This window comes from Echinops telfairi, unplaced genomic scaffold (genome assembly GCF_000313985.2).
Source record: "Echinops telfairi isolate 266 unplaced genomic scaffold, ASM31398v2 ScPeMD7_3533;HRSCAF=4204_0, whole genome shotgun sequence".
Lineage (NCBI taxonomy): Eukaryota > Metazoa > Chordata > Mammalia > Afrosoricida > Tenrecidae > Echinops > Echinops telfairi.
This window is the reverse complement of record NW_022107431.1, coordinates 39,331,445-39,349,061: the sequence shown is the minus strand read 5'-3', so window position 1 is coordinate 39,349,061 and position 17,617 is coordinate 39,331,445. Positions and strand designations below refer to the sequence as shown.

The window sequence follows — 17,617 nt, the reverse complement described above, 5'->3', positions numbered from 1 at the left end:
GCAGAGCTGTCATACCCCCCCCAAATTATCTGTGCTGTGGTGGAGTGTTTTTTTTTAATTATGGCAGAGAGATAGCCAAATATTATAGATATATGAAAAGTGATTGTCACTTACACATATCCCATTCCCTGGAGAGAAACAATTTAACAGTTCAATTTTCAGATGTAATTAAATGTATATGATCTAGTAAATGAAAAACTTGAGCTATAAAACTTGTAGAAGAAAACATAGGAGAAAAATCTTAATTACTTTGAGGTGGGCAGTGGTTTCTTAGAAGATAAGAAAAGCACGAAACCAAAAAAAAAGGTAGATAAATTATATCATCAGAATTAAAACTTAATACTCTTTAAAACTACTATTAAGAAAATGCAAAGGCAAGCCACAGACTGGAAGAAAATATTAATAGCACTTAAATTAGACAGTTTCCAGACTAAAGAACACAATTCCTTAGTAAGAAGACAACCAACCCAATTGAAGAAAAAAAAATGTGGGGGGGAGGGGAGACTTGAAAAGACACTTAAAAAGGTAAACAACGGTGAGAAAGGGGGAACCCATCACAAGATTGGATATATAGCCACCCTCCCCGAAGGGGATGAATAACAGAAATGTGGATGAAAGGAGACAATGGACAGTGTAAGATATGAAATAATAATAACAATGTTTAATTGATCAAGGATTCAAGAGGGTTGGGAAGGGAGAGGGGCAAAAGAGGAGCTTATACCAAGGGCTCAAGAAGAAAATGTTTGGAAATGATAATGGCAACATATGTACAAATATGTTTGATACAGTTGATGTCTGGAATGTTATAAGAGCTGTAGGAGCCCCCAATAAATGATTTTCAAAAGAATGACTAAAAACACAATAAAAGATTTTCAGTAATTTATTCCTAGTCATAAAGGAAATGCAAATTAAAATCACAACTTCTCCCAGGCTTCTTAACCACTTGACTTTTTGACCCAAACTCATTCTTTGTTGAGGGAGTGTGTTAGCATAGTGGGGTATAGGTTGGACTACTAACCATAAGGTTAGCAGTTCAAAACCACCAGCAACTCTGCAGGAGAAAGATGAGGCTTTCTACTCTTGTAATGGTTTATAATTTTGGAAACCCAAATGGGGAAGTTCTCCCTGCTCTACAGGTCACTACGAGTTGGAATAGCCTTGATGTCAGTGAGTTTGGTTTTTTAGTGTTTTGTTGTGGAGGACTGTCCCATGCTTTGTGGTATGCTTAGCAGCATCCCCGCCGCCACCAACAATTGTGTCAACCCCAAAAATGTATCCAGACTGTGCCAGATAACCTCTGGGGATGGTGTAGGGAGAGTTGCATCCAGTGGATGCACTTCACTGCACCTCTTAGAAAAAAGACTGACTGTGCCAAATGTTGATGAGGGTGTGAGCCACTCAGAACTCTCTTACAATGCTGCTGAGGGTGTAGAATGGTAAAGCCGCTTGGGGAAAACAAGTCTGCAGTGACTTGAACCTCTATGTCTTACATGATCAGCCATTAGACTCCTACATCTTTACTTAAGAGAAACGAAAGTATATGTTCATACAGAGCTGGTCAGAATCCTAGCCAGATGCTCACACAAAACTATTCCAGACTCCTTAGGGATAGGTGAGAATTTTACTAATTAAATGAAAATCTTAATCTTTTTTTTCTTGACTTTTTTTGGGGGTGGGGGTGGGGGTATTTTTCTGGAATCACTTTGCATTTTCCTGAATTGAAGTTCCTTCAGTTGTGGTAGAATTTTAGTTTTTAATATATGATAGTTTTTTAAATGCATACAATTCAAGAATGATAGTTTTCTCTCAGCACTTTGAAGACATACCACTGTCTTCTGGCTTCCATTGCTAACAACTAGGCTGTTGGTTTCATTTCTCTTTGGTAGATAACCTAACTTTTTTATGACAGCTTGTTAAGTCTTTCCTTCTCCTTGGGATATTTTTTCGTTTTATTGTTTAACAATGCATGTCTCTTCTTTCATTTACTCTCCATGGGATTCATTGTGCTTCCTGGAAAAGAAGAAAATTTAATCAGTCTGGAAAATTCTCAGCATGTCTTTTTAATACTGCTTTTCTACTGTCCATTCACACACACACACACACACACACACACACACACACACACACACCCGTGTCTGTGTCCAATTGTCCGTCTTTTTGCTCTTGGTGGTATTGATTCCACGGTCTTATACCAAATCGTAAAACGATCAACGAGGTCAACTTTGTTCTTCACAATCACCTTCACTTGCTACGCATTTGCTTTCAAACCACTGAAAAGATTAACAATCACCCACCCATCCCACTATCTCTTTAATGGTCCTGCCTACTCTCTTCTAAGTCATCATCACCTTAGGACACCAGAGAAACAAGCTGTTGTGTATCATACTGTACTATTTAAGAGCATATTGTCTTTTAGAGATACTGGACAAGGGTTTCTGTGATACACTAAAATGTATGGAAATCTGCTTTGGTATATAAACTTAGTGGCGTGTGTGTGTGTGTGTGTGTGTGTGTGTGTGCGCGCGGCACACTCATGCATGCATGTTCTTTATTCTGTCTGTAAGATTATAAAAAAATTATTTGGGTATAATGATGTATTATTAAATGAATAGACAACATATATTTTAGCCAAATGATTTTCAAATGTGTTTGAACACATTTCAAGACATGCACGTGTGTGCCTGTGAGTGTGCCTATGTATTCGTTTCCATGCATGCGCGGGCACATGTGCACATACTCGCATGTGTACATAATCATTGGGTTTACTTCTAAATCATTTTATTATTTGAATAGGCAAAACTATTTCACTAGTAAGAAAAAGCTCTAACATTTTTTATTGTTTTAAATCTAATGAGGCAACTATTGGGTGGTGATTTAAAGCTTCATTTTTGTCTTCATCTCACCATTTTACATAAAAATGTTATATTTTCTTTAAGCTAAGGGTAATTTTAGTTTATACATTTATTTTCGGTAGGTTTGAACTTACTATTTTCTCTTTAATGAAATGCCTATAATATAACTAAGATGTATTTTAAGTACCCATCTATTATATCCTGATATGGATATGTTGGTCTTATGTATTCAATATTCAAGGAGTCCTGGTAGAATAGGGGTTAGGCATTAGGCTTCTAACCAGAAGATCGGCAGTTCAAACCCACCAGCCCTCCTTGGGAGACAGATGCCACTTTTTCTGCTCCTGTAAAGATTTCCTGCTTTAGAAACCCCAAGAAACAGTTCTACACCTGCCCTATAGGGTAGTTATGAGTCAGAATTAGCTCAATGGCGGTGAGTTTTTTAGTTCAATTCAATATTCTTTCAACCAATATTAATCAAGCAACTAAAGGAGCCCAGGTGGCAGTATGGGTTGGATGCTGGGCTACTAACTGCAAGATCAGCCATTCAAACCCACCAGCCTTCTCCTCAGGAGAAGCGTAAAGCTGTCTGCTCCCTCCCTTAAAGACTTAAACCTTGGAAACTCTATGTAGAATTGCTATGAGTTGGACTGGACTCAATAGCAGTGGGTTTGGTTTGGGGTTTGGGTTTCTGAGCTAGTTGAGGAGCTCAGGTGGCTAAGTGCTTGGTTGCTAACCTGAAGGTTGGCAGTTAGAACCCCCCAGCTGTTCCCCTGGAGAAAGACAAGGCAGGCTGTCTGCTCCCATAAAGTTAACAGCCTTGGAAACCCTTTGGGCCAGTTCTACTCCTACTTACAGGGAGGGGAGTTGAGTCTGAAGCTACCTGATGGCAGTGTGGTTGGTTTGTGTTCCGTGCCAGATGGTGTTTTTTCATAGTCCTTGTGGAGAACAACGTCCCTGTCTTCTTCCTTGGTCCTGCCTCTTTTTTCTTATCACTTGATGTAGTGCTTTGCCCAGCTCTGGGTGTTTGTTCCTCAAGGAGCACCTGCACTCAGGAACAAAGCCTCAGGCTAATGAAGGTAAACAGGTACAAAGGGCCAGAGGGGCAGCCCTTCACACTAAGCTGAAAATATGACTATTACTGTGTTAGGAAAATGAAAGCCCATTGAGAGAGGCCTGTAAAATCAATAACTAGGATTTGTAGTCTTAAAATTTGATTATAGAAATAAATTTTACACTTCCTGGTTTCAAATATGATAATATAACTACAATAAATAACATAATTATAATTAGTATGAACCAGGCACGATTTTAGGAGCCCTGGTGGCATAGTGGGTTATGTATTAGGCTGCTAACTGCAAGGCCAGCAGTTTGAAACCACCAGCTGCTCTGAAGGAGAGACCGGGCTTTCTATTCCATAAAGAATGGCAGTTTTAGAAACCCACAGGGGACAGTTCTGCCCTGTCCTCCAGTGTCACTGAGTCATCGTTGACTCTATGGCAGTGAGTTTTTAAAGCCACCATTTTACTTCGTTTACATATATTATTTTAACTCGGTTAGCCTTCATAATAATCTACAGAGAGATATTATGTGTTTTAGAAATGAGAAATAATGATGCAGAGAGGTTACATACCTAAGTCAAGGTCACAGAGCCAAGAAGGTGCCAGAATGAAAGTTGGAGCTCAAGTTGATCTAACACCCAAGACATGCTCTTTCTACCATAATACCATGTTTTCCAGTGATATTTTAGAGTCTGTTATCACTGTCCTCATTCCAATGGTTGTGTGCCCACCGGGAAAGAGGCCAGGGCCCAGAAACACTTCTCACCACTCCTTCCTTGTCTTCCCAGTACTGTATAGGTTCCTGTGATCTCTTCTGTATGACTGCCTGCTTACCCAAACCTCTGTGACCACCTAAGTCACCGGACCGCCTTCCCTCCCTAGGATATGTCGACGGGCCCTCCAGTGTACCTATTACAAAAATACAAAGACTCCAGAGTATCTCCTGTGATCCTTCCTCACTCATTCCAATCCTCCTCCATTTTCCTCTACTCCATTCACCCTCTGTACTTGCCCTGTGAGACTTCACAGATTGCCCCCTGACACCTGAAAACACTCCCAGTTTCCCAGTTTCACTAAGAACATATTATCACCATTTCCTTCAAAAGGCTTCTCCGATTTCATCTTCTGCACATATTTTTGTCATACTGCATGAAACCCGACTCACTGCCATCGAGTCAGTTCTGACTCATGGAGACCCTACAGGGCAGGGAAGAACTGCCCCTGTGGGTTTCTAAGAGTGTAACTCTTTATGGGACTAGAAAGCTCCATCTTTCTCCTATGGAACAGCTGGAGGTTTTGAACTGCTGACCTTGCAGTTAGTAGCCCATCACATAACCATGATGCCACCACATGAGGAACATCATTTACAGTTTACCAACCTAATACTGTTCTTCATCTTCCAAATACTACACTGTGTGAGATACTGTTTGATTTACTGTGGGCTTGCCTGTTTTATATTCACAGTTTTAAGGTACAAACTTTAAGAGTCCCTTTGGGTCTATATTGAGAGTAAATTCTGTTTCACATGCCAGGAACTAAGAAGTGGAAATAGGTTTAACTTGCTTAAGAGCTCAAGGAAAATATGTGCTTAATGTAAAATCCCTCTATTCCAAATAAATGTATTGAAACTACTTTTTTCTTAATACAACACAACTTAGCTTTTATGTAACAACTGAGGATTGAGGAGAAGGATGGAGTAAGGGTATTACTGATAAAGAAAACCTAAAGCTAGTCTCTAGACATTTCATTTTCTTTTACCCTCCTAGAGATGTGTAGAATAAAAGAAATACTGATTGAAAACATGCATACATATATTCTGACACCACCCCAACATAGTATTAACAAACCACCTATATTTTAAAATGACAGGTCTCATTATCTAATTTATAATACCGGCAACACAAGCTGCTCTACTTAAAATAATTCTTTTTTTTTTTTTTTTACTTTTAAGGGAACTAAAACCAGCAAATGGTTTAAGCAGTAAAAATAAAACAAAGTAGTTCTTGAAGATTTTTTTTCATAGAAAATAGTGGAAACTTCTTTTATAATACTTTATAAATTTGACAAGCCCAAGCAGAATGACGGAAACTGTTAACTGTTGATTCACAGTGTTTTCATATCTTTATTGCAGGATAACGTTCTTTGTCAGCTTGCGCCAATGGTGAGGTTTGCAATAAACATTCCAGGGAGGCTATCTGTAATTCTTTGAAAATCCCTTCTTAAACTTCAAAAAACCTCTCAAAGAATGATACAGAAATGAACAATAGAAATGATGCATAGATGAGCACCGTGTAATTTGTTACGTCTGTTCACCTGCCTTGAAAATTGTTACTGTATGTGGTTTAGCATCACTCATCTTTTGTCTTTTTGGATCTAGATTATAACATTCCATTGCAGGGTATTTCTCCCCTATGCATTTCAGAAATTGAGTAAGAGGAAATGTAAGAAGATTCTTCCAGATGTTTCTACCTAACCTTCCTCCCACACAGAAAACTTCTCAGGGAATTCTGTTTCTTTGTTTTTTAACATCAGGTATTTTTAAAGTAATGTTAATGCATCTAATATCAAGCATAATAAAGATGAAAGCAGAGTTATCACATTATTAAAATTTGATATGCTTTTTTAAAGTTTAGTGAAGGTATTTTTATCTTTATGTTACTTTTACCCCATGACAGTATATCCTATTCAATAACTTGTTATGTTCTTCTCTGACACTATATAATTATATTTAAAAAAAGAAAAGTTGAAGGTCGGCCCTCAATGGTATCTGGAGTGGTTGAGCACTTACCTGTTTGTCTGCTTTGTGATTGGCTGGAAGCCGTTGCTAAGCTTGTTTGTTTTTTTTTGTTCTCAGGGAAAATTGAAAGTTGAGTGTGACCTATTTGAACTTCAGCCTGCTCCTTCCTTTTGTCTCTGCTTTGCTCTTCTCCTGATCCTCCATATTTTTTTTCTTTTCTTTCTGGTATCTTTTAAAATTTAGATTAAAAAAATTCTCCCATGTGGAAATTTAAGGTCCAAGATTTTAATTTTACATTTGCAAAACACAAGTCAAAAGGGTTGTGGTTCAGTTTTTAAATCTGGTTGAATAATTGAGAGTTTAATCCAAAACAAGTTCTAAATGTAGAGAACAAATACATGATTTTAAAACTGGGCTGTTAAAAACACTGAATTTTTTTTTTGCTATCAATAAAATGCTTATTCATAAAAACAGCTCCAAAGTACTTTATAATGTGAAAATAAATTACTCTATCCAAAAGGTTTAATTGATGATATTGGCATATGTCACTTACAGATAAGATTGACTTTTTTCAAATTTTTCAGAGAAGGACTAGGAGATTGATATCCTTTCCATTTTATACCAGATCTATATCCTTTCTAATTCTAAAGACTTTGATGAGCCATTGTGATTCTAAGAAGAACCTGTTCTTTTTAAGAAGCCCTGGTGGTACACACGGAGCGATGGTCACTAGTGGTTACACGTTGGGCTGCTAACTACAAGATCAGCAGTTCAAAACCACCAGCTGCTCCACAAAAGAAATCCTGGGCTTTCTATTCCTGTAGAGTTACAGTCTCAGAAACTCACAAGAGGCAGTCTGGTAGGGTCGCTATGAGTTGACATCCATTTGATGGCAGAGTTTGGTTTGGGATTTTTGGTATATACAGGAGCTCTGGTGTCCTGGGAGACTAAGTACTCAAGTGCTAACTGTAAGGTCAGTAGTTTGAACACAACAGTCACTCCATGGTGAGAAAGATGAGGCTGACCACATCCATGAAGATGTAAAATCTTGCAAATACAAAGGGGGCAGTTCCACTGTTATAACAAGTGATTGCACTACACATTCCTGCAGGACAGTACTTTATGATTTAGTAATTTTGGTGCATGTTGTATATGTTGGTGCTTTTTAACTTACTTTTGCACTTACAGAATACATGTAGCTATATGAAACAATTCTTTTTGACTTTTTGTTTAAGCTTCTGGATGAGTTTAACTACAGATTATCCTGAGATAGTGAAACCATGCCCATTCAAATTTACTCTCCACGAGACTACAGATACAGTGAGTACGAGAAAGTACAAAACAACACTGCAACTCTCATCCACAATCCCTTCATTTCAAAATGGTTTCAAACATAAAATCGCCTCATTCTTGTCACAAATTGACTTGATAATAACTTAGTTTATTTGTTTGAACTTAATAAATACAGAAACCATTTTAAAATAAAATTCCAGCTTTAAATATTATATCTATCAGAAAGCTGGCAAAATTATTTGATAAAAGATGCTGCTGATATTAAAAAATGAAAACATATTTGAATGTGGCTCATGATCTGTGCTAGTCGGTAACTACACAAGAATGCTCCCAGGTCCAGAACTGGTTCCAACAAAGTGCGGCAGGAACCCAGTTTAAAGTGACATTCCCACCAATGTCAAATAGAATTTGCAAAAGAAAAAAGAAACCAAATGAGCATAATTGATTCTGGCTCTAGTGACCCTATAGAACAGAGTAGAGCTACCCCACAGGACTCCTGAGCCTGTCATCTTGATGGAAGCAGACCGCCATAGTTTCTCTTGCAGAGTGACTGGTGGATTCAAACCTTTCCGTTAGAAGCCATGTGCTTAACCACTGGGCCACCAGACCAACCAACTCAAACCCACTGCCAGGGAGTCAGTTCCAAATCATAGCCTCCCTCTATAGGGCTTCTGAGCTGTAATCCCTTCCAGAAGCAGTCTCAGTCTTCTCCTGTGGAGTGGCTTGGTAGGTGTGGAGCGCTGACTTTGTGGTGAGCAGCTCAACATTACCATCTTCAACCTGCATTGTTTGAATATAATTCTATGTGTCTTTGTCAACTATTTGGCAAATTGATGAACACAAACATTAGGGGAGGGAGTTGCTTTTTTAAATGATTTCAAGTTAGTCCTTTCACTTTCAACACATGTAATATGCATAATTTTTAATGGGCCATTATATCTTTCCCAGATTATGTTTTATCTAAATAGAAAGCGATCAGTGATGGGCCAACACGCACATCTTATTCTTTGAACTACAGCACCCCAATGTATCCGCACCCTTTCTGCATCAGGAGAAATGGTCCACAGAAGGGCAGTGAGGATTTTGGAAAGTTCAGTGAATATCATTAACTTCCCAAATGCACACACCATTTCATCTCTAGATGTAGCCGTGTACTTTGTACTAGTGAAGGATCTACCAACTCCATATCTTGTTGGGAAAAAAGAGATCTGAGAAGGAGTGGTTGGGGGAGGGAAAGAAGGTGATTTAAAGGTTTAAAAGACCTACAACTAAAGATTACTACAAAGGACCTAGTTGGGGCAGGGGGTGGGGTGGGGGGAGCTTTCCCAGAGAAGCATCCATCACAGAATTCTGGTCACCATTTGTCAGAGGTCCTGGTGGGAGCTGTGCACATGGAGGGCAGGATAGTTGTTACAAACAAAAGGGACCTTAATTTCAATGGTTCAGGTTATAGACTATGTTGTTAGGATTTTGATGTCAAAACTTACATTTAAAATACAGGTATCAATAAAAAATAAAATACAGGTATGATTAACCTAGTGATTCATTAATATATATGTAGCATTTTTAGTATTTCATATTTTTAACCAGAGGTAAATTCCATTTTATAAAGGAAATAGGTGAAAATTCAATTCCATCTCCAGTTCATATACACATGAATTCTTGCCAAATGTGTTTAAACATGTCTCTGTCATTAGTGGATGGCTGCAAACAATTTCTCTAGTGCATTTGTCATAGTTTTGTTGGAGTGCCTTTAAAAGAATCCAATTAAACAGTTCAATTCAAGGCTAAGAAGTCAATTCAGAAGTTCAGGGCAGTTGCTTTTTTGAGAATTCTCAAGGGTTAACCATGATAGATTTTCTTAAAGGACACAAGATGATCACGGGAGTTTATTAGAAGAGGTTTTAAGAAAAAACATGTATATATTTTAAAGAAGAGAATTAAAAACTACATTTAAGGAGAAAGGCCAGGAAAGTTGCATGGCGGTGTTTCTTCTCATCAAGACAAAGCACCTGCTCATTCTTTGAAGGTAGCAAGGCCTATCCCACCAGGATTTTGCTGAGAAACCTTGCCCCATCTACCTTACACACCTCATCTACTCCTTCAGACTTCTTTTTGCTCTCCAAACTCAAAGGACATTTAAAGGAACCTTATAGAGCCCTCGAGGGTGCCAGAACTGCAGCCATGCCGTGGTGTAAATGGGAGGACTCAGAATTCTTGCGTTGTAACTATTGTTGCTGTTGGGTGCACCGAGTCCGTTTCCACACAAAGTTATCCTGAGTATGGAATACCGCGCAGTCCCATGCCATTCTCACGATTAAGTTTTAGCCCATTGTTGCAGGCACCGTGTCCATCCATCTGACGGTCTGCCTCTACTATCCTGACCCTCTACTTTACCAAACATGATGTCCGTCTTCAGAGACTGGTCTCTTTTGACAACGTGTCCAGAGTACATAAGATGAAGTCTTGCCATCCTTCGCTTCAAAGGAGCATACTGGCCATATGTTGAAGAAAAGATTTGTTGGTTCTTCTGGCAGTCGACAGTACTTTTAATATTGTTCCCAATACCATAATTAAAATGCATCAATTCCTCTCCAGTCTTCCTTATTCATTGTGCAACTTTCCTAGGCATCTGAGTGGATCACAATCACCATGGTTAGGGGCACCTTGGTCCTCAAAATGACATCTTTGCTTTCTAAACACGTTCAAGAGGCCTTTTGCAGCAGCTTTGCCCACTGTAGTATGGCGTTTGAGTTCCTGACTGCTGCTTCCTTGAGCACTGGTTGGAGGTCCAAGTAAAATGAAACCCTTGACAACTTCAGTCTTTTCACCGTTTATTATGCTGTTGTCTGGGGAAAGGTTCAAAAGCTGGAAATACCTCTAGAGACCTGGAGGAGGCTACATCAAGAAAAAAGAACTTAACACTTCGATATTTTTGTTTAATGGAAATTTCTATTATTTATTTTAGTAAAACTTTTTTACTTTCCCTCATATTCCTTGGATTTAAAACTACAGGTTGCATATTAAAATCAACTCATGCCTTATGTTTACAGACAGAAGCACCTTGAGACTCTTAAAATATTTTCACGTTTTTAAGTACCAATAAAATTGCACTCCTCAATACATGTTTTAAAGCTTCTATAACACAGTGTGCGTACACACACACACACACACACACACACACACACACACTGACATAGTGGCTGTTAAGAATGGACTCTGCCCAAACAACAATTGGAAGGATGGTGCAGGACTGGGCGATTTCTGCTGTCCAAAGAGCCTCTATGAATCAGCCAACTTAGCAGCACCTAACAATAACAACATATACATAGATAGTTTGAGAAAAAATATTATATTAAAATATGCCACGTACCTAGTCTCTTCAGTTATCATTTTTAAAACTTTTTTAGGTTGGATCTGTGCTTCTTTCTTTTTAAAAACCTTCAGTTGCTCCTAAGAACATAAGGGATAAAGTTCCTACACTCAGCTCCCCACCAGATGGAATTACCTATTCCATCCCACTCTTAATACTACTCCAAATTAGATTTATTCCTTCTTATTTAGTAACTCAACAATGATACTTAACAGTAATTCACTACGGGGAGGGTAGAGGGAGTGGGTTGGAAAGAGGGAACCGATTACAAGGATCTATATGTGACCTCCTCCCTGGGGGGCAGACGGCAAAGAAGTGGGTGAAGGGAGACGTCGGACTGGGGCAAGATATGACAATATAATAATTTATAAATTATCAAGGGCTCATGAGGGAGGTGGGAGCGAGGAAGGGGGAAAAAATGAGGACCTGATGCCGGGGGCTTAGGTAGAGAGCAAATGTTTTGAGAATGATGAGGGCAATGAATGTACCAATGTGCTTTACACAGTTGATGTATGTATGGATTGTGATAAGAGTTGTATGAGCCCCTAATAAAATGATTAAAAACAAACAAACAGTAATTCGCTTCTCAAAGTTGCAATGTTTCTAACCGAATTCCTTTATTTACCTTTGATGATCACAATAGATACTTTGTTTCCACCTTTGATAAGGTAGAGGATGTTAAAAGCCAAATGTGGTTACAAAATGTTCTCTGAATCTTGTTAACAACTATGCACATATGGGCAGGGTCTGACTTGTAAGTACCTGCCTGCTTCACAAGGGATCCAGAGCCTATAGAGCTGCATTCTTGGTGGTGCGGGAGAGCAGCTCCAGAGAAATCATAAAGTTTGGGAGGGGCATAGGTCAGTTCCTATGGAGAAAGAGGGAACAGACTGTGACAAAGAGAGTTTGCTTAGTGGTGCTGAGTCCAGGCATAAGCTGATGGCTCCTAAGCCTCCACAAAAGTTCATCTAAACTGCCCAAATCTTTAAGAAAATTGAATACTGAACTTGCATTATGTGGTAAAGGAGTTTGGGGGTACCAGGAGGGGTCACTGAAGGTCTACAAAGACAGCTGGGGCGTGAAGGGGAGAGAGGCATGGAGAAGCTCAAAGACAAAGATCACCTGCCCCTGCTTTCTCTTTTTATCACATGTCACCTGAGCATAAGGAAAGGAGACAGAACGTTCTTTTCCCTTACCCTCTTTTCTTGGCCCCAGAATCAAGAATGTGGCCGACAACATAGTGCTACCTTAAATCAGAAAGTGCATCTTCATTCAAAGAAACAAGCAAGAATGTGGCCGAAGACATAGTGCTACCTTAAATCAGAAAGTGCATCTTCATTCAAAGAAACAAAGCCAGCAGAGTGGCTGGGGTTTGGATTCAGACAAATCTGGGTTCTGATCTCAGGCTCTGTTTTCCTTGCTTGGTGCCACAAGTTGAAATCAACTCAAGGGCAATATGTATAGCCTTAGACAAGTCACCCATTTTTTAAAATGAGTTTGTTTTGCAAATTTATAAAATAGAAATAATTATAATTATCTCCCTTTTATGAGTAAGATAGAAGGGAGATGAAATTATATCTATTTTATAAATTTGTAAAAGACAAACTGCCTTCTATCTGTAAAGCAGGAGCCCCGATGGAATCATGGGGTATATGTTGAGCTGCAAACCACAAAGTCGGCCGTTCAAAACTACCAGCCACTCCCTGGAAGAAAGATGAGATTTTATACTCCTTTAATAAAGAATTACAGTCTTGGAAACCCACAGGGGGGAGTTCTGTCCTTTTCTACACATTTGCTATGAGTCAGAATTGACTTGATGGCAGTGAGTTTTTGTTTTTGTTTTCTATACGTAAAGTGCCCAGTGTGTGGTACATAGGAGCTGATAAGTGAATAGTCTTAGTATCATTAGCATGGAAACCCTGACCACAATTGAACAGTGATTCTTTGGTAAAAAGTGATTTTCTAATCTCAACCCATCAACACTTCTGGAATATAGCCTTACTTATAAATACAGGTGGTGCCCTGCATTTCTGAATTCCTGTGTAGAGATTTGAAACAACCCAGACATTTCTAAAGAAGAAATCTTAGAAGAAAGAGAAAGCAGAGTTGTCAGCATTCTTACTCCTGTATAATAGAATTCTAAAACTTAAATTGAAGAAGTGAAAAAGAGTAGAGCACAAATTAGGGAACAATATAAAATTAAAGTTCATTGCTAAAAGGATCTAAATGTACCCAAAACATGATGTTGAAGGGGGTGTGGGTTGGGGGACGGAAGTGCTTAGTAGACAAGCTACATATGTAAAAACAGGAAGATATGAACTGGGCAAGAAAAATCTTGATAAAATTAGTTAACAAAAACAATCTATAAAGCAGCATTCATTCTAAAGGAAACATTTTAAATGGTATTAGGGGCATGTTCAAAAAACGATTAACTATAGAAATCTGACCCCACTTCAGCTCTTAAAAGAGTTCTTTGTCTTGATGGCCAAAATCATTGTGGTATCTTCTAATCACTCATTATTAAAGACATTTCTTTTTATATAATGAAAAGATCTGTAAGTACTTTACTATGATTCCTTTGGTGAATGAGAAAATTCAAGGTTTAGTATGTGGTCAGTAAAAGTATGCTTTTTTAGCCTAATTAATAATAGTCTTTCTCCTAAATTATATTATTTTTCTGAATTGACTTTTTTTAAGTCCTAATAAATGGAATTGCGGGATAGTTAACATGCATAGCTGCCAACTAAAAAGTTGGCAGCTTGAAGCTGTTCAGAGTCCCTTGAAAGAAAAGTCTGGCCATCTACTTCTGAAAACTCAGCCACTGGACATCCTACAGAGTGGTTCTGTTCTGACGCGAATAGGGTTACCATGAATCAAAGTCAAGTCAGTGGCAACTGGTTTGGTTTAATGGATTCCAAGAAACTGCTTTGTCAAGACAGCACATACTTTGAGATCTCCTAAATTCCAAAAACAAGAGTATGCTTCCCACAGAGAGCGTATTTTCACGTTGACGAGACAAAAGAATTCCTTTATCCTTATACTTTTCTTCACGTCTATTGTTCTTTAGTCCCATTTCTTGCCTTGCCAAGATTGTCTCAATAGCCTTCCCAACTCATTTCCTTGACTCCGATATGTTTTTCCAAACCTTAGCTGAAAGGCAAATGTGATGTCACTCTCTGTTTAAAATGTTCAGGAGCTCCACAGTACCCTAAGAATGAAATTCAGATCCCTTAAGAAGACGACTTACTGTTTATCTTTTACTTCAATGCCTTCCATTCGTCTCCTTGCTCTCCCCCTTTTCCAGCTCTTCTACTGGACCACATGCTTTCACACTTCTGGACCTTTGCGTATGTTGGTTCCTTTGCTTAAAACTCCACCTCTGACCTCCCAACCGCCCCCGCCCCACAGCCCATTTTGTTGCCAACTCCCTTCTATTAATCATCTAAGCTTTATCTCAGAGATCTCTTTCTTCAGGATGCCTACCCTAAAACTCCCCTCCCCCACACCTCAAGTCCAGTCATCCCTAATGCTTTATAGTTCTTCGGTTCGGTCAAGTCATTGGGCAATTACAATGCATTTACATAGCTATATCAGCTTGATTAGAGAAAAATAAAAGCGAGGGGGGATGCAAAGACAATTGCCTTGACTTTAATTTATAGGGACTACATTCATAGGGAAAGGAACTATTTTAGAACTACTGTAACTTCTTTTTTTTTTTTTATGTAACTTCTTAGATGAAATATCAAGAGTCTTCTAGAAAGACTAACACAGTGAAATGACATGTTTAAGGGTTTATACAGTCGCTTCTGGCCTATGATGAGAGCCACAGTCATTATCAGAAGCACAGCTCTTTCCAGACATTGTTGTTTTATAGGACCTTCATCAGTTCAGCAGATGTTTATTGTGTGTCCATCACATGCTCAGCATTGGGCATTCATTAGGGGAAGCCCCTTCAGGCATTGGGCCTCTTTCAACAGTGAACTCCTTAGAAAAGACCCATTATTGAAGGATTGAAGCAAAATATTTCGAGAAGAGAAATCTGCACAATGATATATGCTGGTCAGTTGATATAGCTGTTTACGTTCTTGGTTAATGTAGATTTATTAGGAGGCAATCTTGTCATGTTAGAAAATAGAGTGACTAATTCCCAGTACTGCTCCATGGGAGAGAACAGAAATCAGTACTCCGTGAAGAATTCAGGTCTCTCTTTATAGAGACCCTAAAGGAATCAGAACTTTGGATGACATGCAGGTTCCCAGTGGGCCACTTGATTTGATTACAGATTAAAACCATATTCTTTTCTTGGTTCATTTATTGGTAACATCACAAGAAGTGGGGGAAATTTTGGGGGGAGGGGATCCTAATCAGAGCTTTCTATGTAATTTCAATATGTGTTGCTTCACTACACAGTTAGTAGGCATCAGAGAGGACGCATGGGTGGTTCCCTGGTAGAAGGCGCACCTTCAGTGTGGGAAACCTCATTCTGTCTCCCAGCCAATGATGCTGAGCAGGTTTCTGAGGAGTTTCTACTAAAACAAACCAGGAAGAAACTCTGCTTCATAAAGCAGCCCATGGACAGCCCCGTGGAGTGCAACTCTCCCACTCTCAGCAGCTTACAGGGATAGCTCAGGACCAGGCAGTGTTTCCTTTTGCTCTTCAGGGGACAGCCAGCAAGCGCCAGACATTCTTAAATACTGTCTGACATTTTGACTTTCACTGGCTTAAGCCACTTTCAGGTCACCTGGGCACAAGCTTTTCTTTGGCCTCTCATCCGAAAATGGAACATTCTCTATTTTGTAAGTGACATAATTGCAATGTCACGAACCAGGTTATATGCTCTCATGGACAACCAGCTTATTTTTTTCCATCCAGAAAGTAAAATCACAGATCAACTTGCTGGTACAATCAGGCATCCTTTCCCATGTACTTTCCTCATTATCTGCCTTTGTGGGTCACAGGCCCCAAACAGGCACATGCATTTATGCTTCCAAGTTATTCATTTCCCGCCAGTTTATCTTAGAGGATGTCATCTCACTGCACATTGGGAGACTTGCTGAGCTTGATTTTGCTGGTTTGTTTATGGCTCAGGGAGCACTGGACCAGTGTTTGCGTTTTGGCGGGGTTTGTGTGTATCTGTGCTCAGTGGAAGACAGTTTGGAACCCTTGCTCTATAGCCTTTTGTGTTAACACTGACCAAAATTGCTTCTCTGACCTGTAAAAATATTTCAGGTGCTTTAGCCACTTACAAAAGCAGCTTATGAAAACATGTAGCACATACCTTACTTATCTGGAGGAGGTAAATAAAACATCACTATTAACTGCTTATTTTAAAATATAATTTAAGCACGAAAAGAGTTACAGTCTTCTCTGACACATTGTTTCCTAAGACTGAAACATCTTTTATGAGTCTTATTTCTGTGTCAGTAATTATTGATTTAAACTCCACTTGTTTCCTTCCATCAGAATGTTCTTTTTTAACTTGAGCTTGTAAGCGTTGGAAAGCACAAGGGCAAAAAGCAAAAAGTGATGTAATTTTTAAAGAAAAGATTAAAAAAAGAAGCTAATGGGGCCATGTTAAAAAGTATTAACTGGACTTGAGAGCTATGGGCCCAACAATGTCAGCTATTTGCGATTCTTCACAACCTATATTTTCTCAATTTCCTCATCAGACTTCAGAGCGAGAAATTCTCCTTTATAGCCCAGGGTGTTTATGGGACAGATGGGATATTTAAAACCTTTGAATATACGTGGAAAGAAAGGGACAATTCACAGATGGGAGATCAAGGCTTACTATTTGTGTGGGAGAAAGATATTTAAAGTTTGTACATGACTTACCAAAAATAAATCTTCATGAATTTAGGCCATGGTCCTGTACTTGTTTCCACACTCTGTGGGGCCATTCGGCGTTCTGTGTGGTCGTTATTGGAGAGGAAGAGGGGAGTTTTCACTCGCCAATGAAGTGGACAGAGAATTGATTCTTGGGGGCAGGCCTTAGTCTCCAGCTGGACTGCAGTTTGGATCTAGGTAAATGGGTAGGGGTGGTGGGCCCCGGTCCTGCGCTGGGAGTACTTGGGCTGGGGGTGGGGAGGCCGAGTCGCCTCTCTGGAAACCCGAGGGCTCGCGTTGCACCTTGCAGCCACAACGCACTTTTCTCCTCGGGGCCCCCAGAGCCGACTCCGGGCCTGAGCATTAGCTCATCTCCTGCTGCGGAGCGGGGGCCCTGGAGCTTGTTTTCTCCGGGTCTCGGCAGTCGGGGCGGGGCTCCGCGGCGCGATGGGCTCTCATTGGCTTGCGGGGCGGC

General features: G+C 39.5%; 1 protein-coding gene and 1 long non-coding RNA gene across 2 annotated transcripts in view; one reads left to right on the top strand and one right to left on the bottom strand.

Annotated features, from left to right (window-relative positions):
- Positions 1 to 17,617, top strand: part of SESN1 (sestrin 1) — a 112,894-nt gene that overhangs the window by 72,037 nt on the left and 23,240 nt on the right. The window lies entirely within an intron of this gene.
- Positions 865 to 17,383, bottom strand: LOC123522202. Its single transcript, XR_006680481.1, has 2 exons — positions 17,152 to 17,383; positions 865 to 2,010 (listed from the first exon to the last, which is right to left on the bottom strand). It is a non-coding gene; the product is annotated as an uncharacterized LOC123522202 (long non-coding RNA).